Source organism: Choloepus didactylus, chromosome 1 (genome assembly GCF_015220235.1).
Source record: "Choloepus didactylus isolate mChoDid1 chromosome 1, mChoDid1.pri, whole genome shotgun sequence".
Classification (NCBI taxonomy): Eukaryota; Metazoa; Chordata; class Mammalia; order Pilosa; family Megalonychidae; genus Choloepus; species Choloepus didactylus.
The window spans coordinates 171,493,253-171,502,679 of NC_051307.1; positions in this window are offsets into that span (position 1 = coordinate 171,493,253).

Here is a 9,427-nt window from a genome sequence, read left to right on the forward strand (position 1 = left end):
CTAAACCTGCTTATAGTTGTGCCTAAGAGTCTCCTCTGAGTGCCTCTTTGTTGCTCAGATGTGGCCCTCCCTCTCTAGCTAAGCCTACTCAGCAGGTGAACTCACTGCCCTCCCCCTACATGGGACCTGACTCCCAGGAGTGTAAATCTCCCTGGCAATACAGGATATGACTCCTGGGGATGAATCTGGATCCAGAATCATGGGATTGAGAACATCTTCTTGACCAAAAGGGAGATGTGAAATGAAACAAAATAAAGTTTCAGTGGCTGAGAGATTTCAAATGGAGTCAAGAGGTTACTCTGGTGGACATTCTTATGCATGATATAGATAACACTTTTTAGGTTTTAATGTAATGGAATAGCTAGAAGGAAATACCTGGAACTATCAAACTCCTATCCAGTAGCCCTGACTCTTAAAGATAACAATGTAGCTTACAAGGAGTGATAGTGTGATTGTGAAAGCCTTGTGGATCACACTCCTTTTATCCAGTGTATGGATGGATGAGTAGGAAAATGGGGACAAAAACTAAATGAAAAATAGGATGAGGGGGATGATTTGGATGTTCTTTTTCCTTTTATTTTTTATTCTTATTCTGATTCTTTCTGGTGTAAGGAAAATATTCAAAAATAGATTGGGGTAATGAATGCATAAGTATATGATGGTACTGTGAACAGCTGATTGTACATCATGGATGATTGTATGGTATGTGAGTATATCTCAATAAAACTGAATTTAATTTAAAAAAACTAAAAAAAAAAAACAAAAACGGCACTCTCCAAAGTGCCAGTTTCAGCCTTCAACAGCCATCTTCAAAATGTCTCTTTAAGCTGCATCACTAAGTTCCTTCTGTTTGTGCTTTTATATAGCGTTCTAGTAAGCTAATCAAGGCCCACGCTGAATGGGTGGGGCCACACCTCCATGGAAATTATCTAATCAGAGTTATCACCTACAGTTGGGTGGGTCACATCGCCATGGGAACCACCTAATCCAAAGGTTCCAACCTAATCAACACTAATATATCTGCCACCACAAGATTGTATTTCAGGGACATAATACATCCAAACCAGCACACCAACCAAGAATTGTATGTCCAGTGAGACTGTCTTTTTAAATGAAGGTGATTTCTGTATGTACCTTACATTTCACAATAAAGAAATAACTGAAACTGTAGAAATGTAGCCAATAGCATTCTTTGAAATTACATATATAACCACTGTTAAATCATACTTTGAAAGTTATCACCTTTCTGTATAAATGTTATATATCACAATAAGGAAATAACTGAAATTGTGGAAATGTAATCCATAATATTTCTTTGAAATTTTTTCTCTAACTACTTGTTAAATCATACTTTGACTGTTATAACTGTTCTGTATGTATGTTAAATTTCACAATAAAAAATGTATTTTTAAAAAATGAAGGTGAGATTAAGACAACCCCAGGTAAACAAAAGCTGAAGGAGGCCATTACCAATAGCCCTGCCCTACAAACAACTCCAAAGGGAGTTCTTAGACTGAAGGCAAAGGATACTAGTGGTTCAAAGTGTCATAAAGAAATAAAGACCTCCAGTAAAGGTAACCATATGAATAATTTTAAATGCAAGAATAAATGCATTATATTTTTTGGCTTATAACTCCACTTCTTACTTCCTAAATATTCTAAAATGTATGTGCATAAAAATAATGATAAATATATGGTTTTCAGTGGAAAATGTATAAAGATATGATTTATATTAAGTACAAGAAAAAGTGGGGAGACAGAGCGGTATAGGAACAGTGTATGTGTATGCTACTGAACTCAAGTTGGAATCAAATCAAATCTGGTTGATAGATATTTAGGATGTTCAATTTTAACCCCATGCTAACTACAGTGAAAATGTATGAAAAAATATATTCTGAAAGGAACAAGAAGGGACTCGGTATGGTACAATTAAAAAATGAAATAAATATGAAAATGGGCATTGATAGATGACTTGAGGGGCAAAATAGTGTGAGATTTAAAAAGACTAAATAGCAAAATGGCAAAGAAAGTCTTGGATTAACAGTAGTTATTTTAAATGTAAATGGATTAAAATCTCCAGTCAAAAGGCAGAGGTTGACAGAATGAATAAAAAAGCATGAACTAACCATAGGCTGTTTAAAAGAGACTAACCTTAAATTCAGAGACATAAGGAGGTTGAAGGAGAAAGGATAGAAAAATATATATACCATGCAAGTAATAACTGAAAGAAAGCTGAGGTAGCTATGTGAATAGCACATAAAATAAACTTTAAGTCAAAAATGGTTACAAAATAAAAGATAGTCATTATATACTGATAGGTCAATTCAACAAGAAAATATAACAATGATAAATATATTTATATGCACATAACAATAGAGGCCAAAAATATATGAAGCAAATACTGAGAGCTTTGATGGGGGAAATATATAGTTCCACATTAATAATAGAAGATTTTAGTACACCATTTTCAATAATGGATAGAACATTTAGACATATAATCAACAAGGAAATACAAGACTTAAATGATGATCTAGACCAAATAGACTTAATAGACATAAAGAACATTTCACCCAACAACAACTGAATGCACATTCTTGAGTGCACATGGATCATTCTCCAGGATAGACCATATATTAGGTCAAAAAACAAGTTTCAATAAATTCAAAAACATTGAAATCATACAAGGTATCTTCTCTGAGGCCACAATGGAACGAACCTAGAAATCAATAACAAAGGGAGAAATGTAAAACTCACAAATACGAGGAAATTAAACTATGTACCCTTTAACAATCAATGGCCTAACAAGTAAATCACAAGATACATTAGGAAATATCTAGAGTCAAATGGAAATGAAAATATGACATATCAAAAATTATGGGACACAGCAAAGGCAGTGCTGACAGGGAAATTTATAGTTCTAAATGCTTATATTAAAAAAGAAGAAAGATTTCAAATAAGATACCTAAACCTTTAAACTGAAAAAAAAAACAGAAAAAGATGGGCAAATAAACCCCAAATTGAGCAGAAAGCAGGAAATAACAAAGATTTGAGTGGAGACAAATGAAATAGAGAATAATAAACTAATAAGAAAGAATCAGCAAAACCAAGTTATTTTTTTGAAAAGCAATAAAATTGACACCCCCTATAACTAGACTGATGAATAAAAAAGAAAAAGTACACAAATAACCAAAATCAGAAATGAAAAGAGGTACATTACTACCAACTACATAAAAATAAAAAGACTAAAAGAAGATACTATGAACAACTGTACACCATCAAATTAAATATTTACCTGGATGAAATGGAAAAAATTCTAGAAACACACAACTACCTACACTGATTCAAGAAGAAATAAAAGATCTCGATCAACCAATAACTAGAGAAGAGATTGAATCAATAATCAAAACATCTCAACAAAGAAAATCCCAGGACCAGATGGCTTCACAGAGGAATTTTACCAAATATTTCAAGAAGAATTAACACAAACTCTTCCAAAAGGTTGAAGAGGATGAACATTCCCTAAATCATCCAATGAGGCCAACATCATCCTCATACCAAAGCCATATAAAGATGTCACAAGAAAATTGCAAATGCATGTCGCTTATGAATATAGATGCCAAAATTCTCAGCAAAATACTAACAAGCCAAATCCAAAAGCACAGTAATAGAATTATACACCATGATAAAGTTGGATTTAACCCAGGGATGCAAGGTGGTAAGCAAAAGACAATTAATATAATACACCACATTACCCTAATGAGGGAAAAAAACACGTTTGTCTCAATTGATACAGAAAAGGTATGTGACAAAACCCAGCACCACTTCTTGATAAAAGTACTTGAAAACCATCAATAGAAGGGAACTTCCTCAACATGATAGAAGATATAAAAAACCCACAGCTAACATTATACTTAATGGTTAAAGACAGAGCTTCCCCAATAAGATCAGGAACAAAACAAGGATACCCACTCTCAACACTGTTATTTGACATAGTCCCAGAAGTTCTAGCCAGAACAATTAGGCAAGAAAAAGAAATGAAAGGCATCTGTATTAGAAAGGAAGCAGGAAAATTGTCCCTGTTCGCAGATGACAGGATCTTATATGCAGGCAGTCCTGAAAAATTCAGAAAAAAGCTACTCGATCTAATAAATGAATTCAGCAAATTTGCAGGGTACAGGATGAACACAAAAAACTCAGTAGCATTTCCATATGCTAGTAATGAACACTCAGATTAGAAATCAAGAAAAAAATTCATTTACACTAACAACTAAAAGAATCGAATATGTGGGAATAAATCTAACCAATAATGTTAAGGATGTGTACACAGAAAACTAATAAATATTGCTAAAAGCAATCAAAGAGGACATAAATAAATGGAAGGACAGCCTGTGTTCATGGATTGGGAGACTAAATATTGTTAAGATGTCAATTCTACCTAGAGCAATCTAAAGATTCAACACAATTCCAATCTAAAGATTCAACACAATTCAAATCAGAATTCCAACAGCCTTCTCTGCAGAAATGGAAAAGCGAGTCATCAAATTTATATGGAAGGGTAAGGAGCCCCAAATAGCAAAAGTCATCTAGAAAAAGAACAGAGTTGAAGCACTCACACTTCCCAATCTTAAAACTTATCACAAAGCCACAGTAATCAAAACAACATTGTACTTGCACAAGGACAGACATATAGACCAATGGAATATAAATAAGTATTCAGGGATCAACCTTCCAATTTATGGCAACTGATTGTTGACAAGGAGATAAAAATGATTCAATTGAGAAAGAAGAGTCTCTTCAACAAATGGGGCTGGGACAACTGGATCTCCACATGCAAAAGAATGAATGGGGACCCCTATCTCACACTACATGCAAAAATCAACTCAAAGTGGATCAAAGACCTAAATATAGGAGCCAGAACTGTAAAACTCCTCACAGACAGAATGGAGAAGCATCTTCAGGATCTTGTGTTAGGCAATGGTTTCTTAGACTTTATACCCAAAGTACAAGCAACAACAAAAAAAATAGATAATAGAACCTCATGAAAATTAACTTTTGTGCAACAAAGGACTTTATTATAATAGTAAAACCAAAGCCAACACAATGGGAGAAAATATTTTGAAACCATATATCTAGTAAGGGTTTAATATCCAAAATATATACAGAAATCCTGTAACTCAACAACAACAACCCAATTTAAAAATGGGCAAATACTTAAATAGGCAATTCTCCAAAGAAGATGTGCACGTGGCCAAAAAATCACATGAAAAGATGCTCAGCATAATTAGTCTTAGAGAAACGGAAATCAAAACTGCAATGAGATACCATTTCACACCCATTAGAATGGCTAATATTATAAAAATGAAAGAATAACAAGTGTTGGAGAGGATGTGGAGAAATAGGAACACTGATTCATAGTTGGTGGGGATGTAAAACAGTGTAGCTGCTGTGGAAGAAAATTTGACAGTTTGTCAGAAAGTTATGTATAGAATTACCATATGACCCAGAAATCCCCTTTCTGGATACATATCCAAAAGAATTGAAAGCAGGGACTTGAACAGATATTTTCACACCGATGTTCATAGTGACATTATTTCCAATTGCCAAAGATGGAAGTAACTGAACAATACATGAATGGATGAACAAAATGTACATACACATAATGGAATATTATTCATCCAGATAAAAGGAATGATGTTCTATGACAAGACATCATCTTGTGTGCAATAAACCAGACACAAAAGAACATATATTGTATAATCTAACTAATATGAAATAATTAGAATAAGCAAACTCATGGAGTCAGAATCTAGAATACAGGTTACTAAGGGCTGGGATGGGAGTAGGAAATAGGGAGTTAATGCTTCCTTAAAATGTACTGTGTTTCTGTTTGGGATGATGGAAAAGTCTGGGTAATGGATGATGGTGATGGTAGCACAACATTCATTGTGATATATTGCCCCCCTGGATTATATATTTGAATGAGAATAAAAGGAGAAATTTTAGTTTATAAATAAGTTATTAGAATAAAATTTTTTTAAATCCATGGAACTCTACAATACGAATGGTGAACTTTAAGTTAAACCATGGACTATTTAAATTACACTTAAAAAATCTGCTTTCATCAATTGTAACAAATTTACCATGCTGATGTAAGCTGTTAATAATTGGTTGGTATATGGGAATCCTGTATTTTATTTTAATTTAAACTCACATGTCTTAAGAAAATCCATTGGTCTTTCTTGCACTCTGAATAGAATTTTTATACAAGCATGGTTTCGTTTCATCATAAAATGACCATTTGTTAAATACAAGTTTATTTATTTAAGCAAATCTTTCAAATGTTGATGCATTTCATTATACAATATCAAAAACTCTTATTTGATAATAAAGCCCTTGATTTCATCAGAAAAATCTTTAAATATTCAGAAACTGTCAAACTCACGTGGCAGTTGCAAGTTTTCTAAAAATGTACTCTAGAATGAAGATTTGATGAAATTAATAACTTTACTGCTTCATAAGGAACATTTTTAAGTGAAATTGACTTTTTTGTGAAGGTGTGGCAGTGAAATAGGCAATAACCACTGGTACAATTTGGTGGAACTGCTTTGATTTGGGCTGAGACACTAGCAATTTACACAAAATTGCTTTTGTACCATCAGTGCAAATGTCAACACAATGGAAATGCAAATATCATCTTAGTATTATTATAAAAATAGTTTTGACCTCTGTATCAACTTTTTGGAAGGGTCTTGAGGACTCCAGGGGCCATGGATTACATTTTGAGAGCTGCTTTTCTAAAGAATTACAGTCCTATTTAGTGAGAACTGTCTAAAAAGAAAAAAATAATAATAGCCTCTTTGGAAGGGCTTGATGTCTTTGATTTTAACTTTCCATTCAGAGTCTGACTGAGGACAATAGTTGGGGTTTCCTAGCATGATGAAACATAACTATTCTCAAAATAGATGGGGAAAAAACTAACTATTCTCAAAATATAGGGGACTAAAACAAATAATAAAAACTTAGTTCCCTTATTTTTAAAAATGAAACAATGGACTCAGCCCTTAATTTATCTAGAACTTTTTAGTCCATTCACATTCTACTGCAAATTCCATGTCACTCTGTAGACAGTTCTACGTATGGTGAAGTAATTAAATGAGATAAAGAAAAAATATCAACGTAACAGCATAATTTAGAAAACTTCTAGTTGTGACAAACCATGGATTTTGCTCTGTCATTGTGAACCTGTGTAAACATATCTGCAAATTTTGCACAAAACAGCATTATGTAGATATACCTTAATAGTCTTGAGAACCCTCTAATTTTACAGCTAATGTACACTGAAGCTCATGAAATTTCTTTAAATCTTAGAATTTAAATGGTCCTTCAAGTCACCTAGTTCAACGTTCATCCCAGTTGAAATTCATCTCTCTTAGATGAGCTTCCAACCTTGCCCTGAACCCTACCAGGTGTTTTGTAAAGCCTATGTCTTTCTCATAAATTATTGTCAAGTCTACCCTATACTATCTGTGTTGGTTTGAAGCTTTTATGTACCCCAGAAAAGATTATGCTCTTTTAATCCATTCGTGTGGGTGTAGACCTATTGTAGGTGTTTTTTCCAGTTGAGATGTGACCCACCTCATTCAAGGTGGGTCTTAATCCTCTTACTGGAATCCTTTATAAGAGGATAAAGGACACACAGAAAACCCAGAGAAGTTTAGAGAAAGGCCCTGGAGAAGCTAAGAGAAGACCAGCAGAAAACAAGAGAGGAAGCCACTAAAACCAAAAGCTGCAAGCAATGAAACATGGAAGGGCCAGCAGATACTGGTGATGTGCCTTCCCACATGACAGAGGTGTCCAGATATCAGCAGTCTGTCTTCAGAGCCCAGGTATTGTCCTGTTGATGCCTTGAGTTGGACATTTTCATGGCCTAAAAACTGTAAATTGTAAGCTAATAAATTCCCATTGTTCAAAGCCATTCCATTTCTGGTATATTGCATTTTATCAGCTTTAGCAAACCAAACATCATCTTTGAAGTGTACTGTTGATATTTTCCTCAAAGATAAAGTTGTAGGTTAAGTTTCATATGGCTCCTCTTGGCCCATAGTCTAACCTCTCATGATCAATTTCAATTTTTATTCATTTGACTCTGTTAGTTACATGACATTTGCATTATTAGCATGATGATTTAAAGGCCAACCGTGTCTTCACCTAATTTTCTTTTAATGGCAATAAGAAAAGGAAGAGGACAGAGTATTATGGCATGGTGCTAGAGATACTCATTTATTCAAACACACTTAAGATTTTCTTGGCCCTCAGCTAACTAACTAGCATTGATAAGCTAATATATATCATTTGAACTTGAAGTGCTCAACTACCAACAATCTCACCTAATTTATTCATTTCAAATGTTCAATTAACATTTTTTATGGTAACTTACTATATAGCAGAATCAGGACTGTAATATGTTTCTTTGGAATCTTATTACAAGGTTTTTCACATAATATCACAATGACTCTTGAGAGAAGACAATTAGCTATCTTTCAACTTCTAACATGTTCTATGAATGCTGAATTGATAACAATCAAGGCCAGATTTCAATATGTGTACTTCAATGTTACGTATTTATTTGTAGCAAGGCTTTAGATTCAATCAGAATCACTTCCGAGTCCTAGTTCCAAAGCCTTGTAGCTTCCAAGCCACTTAACCTCTCTGAACTTTAATTCTATTTTCTTCAAGAGTTACCGTTAGAATTAAATATCAAGAATTCAAAGTGTCTAATACAGTGCCTAATATACAGTAGGCACCCAATAAATGGTGACATGTACTACTAAATGTTCACATTTATTGCCAAATTATCCACAGGGTTTTGGCAACTAGGTAATGAGAAAGAAAAATGCAATGAATATGTAAATCACTATTTTATTCAGCATAAAATATTTTAGTCTAATAGAGAAAATGAACTAAGTTTGAAAATTTTAATTTGTGACTTTTTATGTGTTCTTTTTCAAAACTAATTGATATTTCATCAGTAAGCAAAGTGAATGTTAAAAACTAATCATAAGCACAAGAAGTCAGATCTTTGATATGTGTGATTTATGGGTTTATAGGAAAAAATTAGGCCAAATAGCTTCAAGATTCTGCATTTCTCCTACAAAGAGAAATCTCTTAAAATCCTCAGCTTCATGCTATAGGTACAAGAGAGAAACCCAGCTGTGGTGGTTTGAAGCTGTATGTAGCCCAGAAAAGCATGTTCTTAAATATAATCCATTCCTGTGATATGAACCCATTGTACGTAGGACCTTTTGATGAGGTTACCTCAGTAAAAGTGTGGCCCTTCTCAATGAGGATGAGTAGTAATCCTAATTACTGGGATTACCTATAAGCAGAGAGAGAAAGCCACAGAAGCAAGAAGCTGAAATTCAGTAGA